The following is a 4,822-nucleotide window of genomic DNA, read 5'->3' as shown; positions in this document are numbered from 1 at the left end:
ATATCAAGTAGGGTGCCTCTCAAGGACCATGTTTTGGAGTAAGACTAGAGAAAGATAGGTGTCAATAGTTCATTACATGGGGTTTAGAGGTGGAAGGAATACTAAAGACCATTTATGTCAACTCCTTTATTTTAGGAAATTAAAACCTAGTGGGAATAAGTGATTTGTCCAAGTTGAGATAGGACATTAGTAGCAAAAGCAGAATAACCTAGACTACCTAAAGCCAGGCTTCTTTGCATTGTATTTTACCTACCTGGTGTAGAACTTTGAATTGGCTTTAGCAATCAAAGTAATTCATTAGCAATCCTTGTATATGGCTCTGGATTAAAGAAATTTGAGAAAAACTATTCTGACATGGATGGAATGGAAAATAGGAAAAAACTGGATTCTACAAAGTCTTGTCAGATCCATGTAAAGACAGCATCCAGAAAAAAAGTCCGCAGTCTCATTACTCCTTCTGTGCCCCAAAGAGAGTTCATCTTGACTCTGATGGAGAGGAATTCAATGGTGTCCTGTGAGACATCCTATGGTTTGCCAGAGGCCAGTTCTCCAGAGTCCCAGACTAATGAAACATAGTAACTATTTCCTCACAAAAAGACCATTCAGCCAGGGCCCCTACCAATCCTTTAGTTAAAAAAAAAAATTAACTGTGGATAAATAGACAATTGGGTGTTTATTGAATTTGTCTTCTTTTCTGACTGCACCAAAGAGTAAAATATAACACCAAATATGGAATCCCCAGGACTAAAAACCTGCTTCTTTTACACTACAACTTCATTCATTTTTATTTGGAATGAATCTCTGATTCACTGGAGAAGCTTTTAGCTTAGAACAATGGAAGGTAACAAAAAAAATCTAATTAATATAGTTTGTACCTTAGAAAAACAAAGTTAAGACTGAAATAATCAGAGTAAATGCATGTAAGTATTATTCTGATGATAATTTACTGTTGATTCTTATTTATTTGAGTGATAAAGGGAAAGACGCTAAGACTAGGTTTCACTGTACCTATTATTTATACTATATATGTATGTACACATATATGTATATGTATACTTAAGTATATAGTATGTCTACATAAAGCCAAATTGACTGCATTTTCCACTTTTTCTCCAATTATTTGCATCCATGACCTGCATAATCATATCTCCTGGTTCAGTGTTTGAGAAAATGACTAGGTGAAAATTTATTAACATAATCTATTAGTACACATCACAAATGAAATAAAGGATACTTGTATGGCATTTACCTTGATCTTTTAATACTTGTTTTGCTGTTGCAAAAGCATTACATGAGAATCTGTGTCAGTGTGGTAACCGCCCCTTCACCAATGCAGATTCCAAACATGTTTATAACTTGGAGAATTTTTCAAATTTCAGAGAGGTTAAATTACTTTCCCACAGTCATATATGCCTTTAAGTACCAGAAGTAGGACCCGAACCCTATCTTTCTGACTCTGTCAGGAAATCTATGTACTGTTACCTCTCCAAAGACATTATTATCCATTTTCATTCAAGTTCTATATTCATCCATCTTAATTCCCAAGAGTTCATTGAGATTGTCAAATAAGTCTACTCAATTAGTTTGAAAACACATCATTCAGGGCATAAAGATCAAAGTAAAAGGGGGTAGAGGAGAAAAAGATGTCATTGTGCTAGCTAGAAGAGAGGGGAATATGTTTCTGATCACTTATGCCCCACACTAATTTTCAGAGCTGTAGCTACCTAGTCAAGTAGTCACTTCAGCGAGTCAGTCACACTAATAATTCATTATCATGTGATGTCAAACAGCCTAAGAGGGAAATCTGTAAAGGAATAAAGAAAAATAAGCTAAGACCTCAAGAATCAGAGCAGTAGATTGCAATCAATTGAAATGGAATTTTTCCTAGGCATTCATCCAACTGTGTTCTTATAGAGATAAACATTTACTGAGTGCCTACTATATGCAGCCCTTCTCCTCTTTTACCATAATACCCATGACTGCCTTTATTGAGGGGGCAACAGCATGTAATTCCATTTTCCTTTATATCAAAGCCACTGTGGGCATATAGACAAGGGCAGCTATTATAAATGTGCACAAATCCATAAATCATCATATGATCATAGATTACTGGAGTCAGGAAGTTGTTGTTCAATTGTTTTCAGTCCTGTCTGATTCTTCACGAACCCATCTGGGATTTTCTTGGCAGAGATACTAGAGTGATTTATCATTTCCTTTTCCAGCTCATTTTACAGATGAGGAAACTGGGGCAAACAGGGGTAAGTGACTTACCCAGGGTCACACAGTAAATATCTTAGGTAAGATTTAACTCAGGAAGGTGAGTCTTCTTGACTCCAGACCAGGTACTCTATCCACTATGCCACCTCGCTGTTGTTATTTAGAAATATTCAAAAGTAAGGCAGAAAGGGGCTATTCATATTTAATGAGGTAGTCCTGATTCCTGGTCACTGACAATAACCAAAAGCTATCATCATAGCAAATGCTGATTCAGAGATGAAACACGTTTTCATCTAGAATATATCAAGCCCAAATATCTGTCCTTGCCAGATGTAAATCCATGATCTTATGACCCTGACGACAAATGAAAAATTCATTTAGTCATCCATATGTTTTGAATGATTTAAAGTCAAATATTCAAGTGGCATTAACAGAAAAAGCCCATGATAGAAGGGGAATCAAACTGAATTTGTCTGCACAAGCCATATTCGGGGGGAAGGGGGAAATGAATAATTACCTAGGATTCTGGTATTCTAGAGTCAGTCATAGCATAATAGAACTAGTGCTTGAAGGGACCTCAGAAGTAAGGTATCCAACATGGAAATTTCTGAATTACTGAGTACATTTTTTTCACTTTTCATCTAAATATTATTTGGTTATGTTGGAGCCAACTTGAACTAGTTTGTGAGAGCTGATTGTTACATTTTCAGTGTAAGGATTTACACATTAGAAATTGGCAAACACTTCAAATCAGGGCATGATTTATTGTTTTGATTGTTTAGTAATGGAGTAATTATTAAATAATGGAGAAAATGCTAATAATGCAGACTAAATTTAAAAGTGTGTTGTGCCTATATCACCCCACCCCCAAAAGCCAGTTGTTAAACATTTACCTGCACATCACTGGACACAGTGGAAATAACATTGAACCAAGAGTCAGGAGGCCGGTTCTGTCTCAGCTTCTACTACCAGAGAGCTCTGTGACCTTAGGCAAGTGCCTTCACTTCTCTATGGTTCAGGGTTTTCTCTTCTTTATCATCTATAAAATAAAGGGATAGGGTTAGAAGATCTCTAAAGTCTTGAAGGTTAAATGGTTAACTGATTACCAAGTTAATCAGGACCAGAAATACCAAAGCTGAGCCTCTATGATATGGAACACAATGTAGACTTAGCCCTTAGCTAATAAATGACACATATAGTTTAATTTATTCATTTTAAGCTTAAAGAAAAAAAGAACATGTACATGCACACAGTACAACATAGAGGATTCAATATAAAATTGTGAATTTCAGATTGTTTAATTTTTTAAATTAAAAAACTGTGTAATAAATACTACACATTATTTTCAAAGCTACCCTGCTTTTCTTCTGTTTTATGTGTTTTCTGTATTTCCTTCTAAGTTTTCTTTTGTTCTCTGCTGTGTACTTTTTATTATTTTTTTCTCTGTCCTTCCCACCTGGCACTACAGAAGGCTGCAGTTAAACATGCACACGCCATACTTCTCTGAAGGTGGGTAGCATCTTCCTTCATAGGTCTTTTGTAGTTGGTCTGAATATTTATGATTCTCAAGATGAATTAGTCATTCAGAGTTGTTCTTAAGACAATATTTCTGTTACTATGTACAATATTCTCTTGGTATTGCTCATTTCATTTTTCATTATTTTATGCAAGTCTTTCCATGTTTTTCTAAAATTAACCAGCTCATCATTTCTTATAGCACAATAGTATTCCATCACAATCATATGCCGTACCTTGTTTAGCCATTCCGCAATTGAAGGGCATCTATCATTTTAGTCAATCTGATAGGTATGAGATGATGTCTCAATGTTGTTTTAATTTGCATTTCTCTAATCAATAATGATTTAGAACATTTTTTATATGACCACATATAGTTTTTATTTCTTCATCAAAAAACTATCTGATCATATCCTTTGACCACTTATCAGTTGAGGAATGACTCATATTCTTATAAATTTGACAAAGTTCTTTATCTATTTGAGAAATGGAATCTTTATCTGAGAAACTATCTATTAAAAACATCCCCCAATTTTCTGCTTTTCTTCTAATCTTGGCTACATTGGTTCTATTTGTACAAAACCTTTTTAATTTAATGCAATTGAAACTATCCATTTTGTTTCTCACACTGATTTCTATTTCTTGTTTATTCATAAATTCTTCTCCTATCTATAAGTCTGATAGATAATACGTTCCATGTTCTAATTTTCTTGTGATATCTCCCTTTATATCTAAGTCGAGTATCTGTTTTGACCTTGCCTTGGTAAATGGTTTAAGATATTGGTCTATACCCAATTTCTGCCAGACCGCTTTCCAGCTTCCCCAACAATTTTTTTATTTTACCAAATAATGAATTCTTATCCCCAAAACTTAAATCTTCATATTTGTCAAAAACAAGGTTACTATAATCATCTACTACTCTGTATTGTATGTCTACCCAGTTCCACTGATCTACCTTTCTATTTCTTAGCCAGTACCAGACAGTTTTGATAATTACTGCCCTATAATATAGGGCAAAATCTAGTACTGCTAAAATCTCCTCCTTTACATTTTTTCATTAGTTTCTTCGAAATCCTTGACCTTTTGTTCT

Source organism: Phascolarctos cinereus, unplaced genomic scaffold (genome assembly GCF_003287225.1).
Source record: "Phascolarctos cinereus isolate Bilbo 61053 unplaced genomic scaffold, phaCin_HiC Scaffold_5;HRSCAF=322, whole genome shotgun sequence".
In the NCBI taxonomy this organism is placed as follows: Eukaryota; Metazoa; Chordata; class Mammalia; order Diprotodontia; family Phascolarctidae; genus Phascolarctos; species Phascolarctos cinereus.
Note: the sequence above shows the minus strand (reverse complement) of the source record.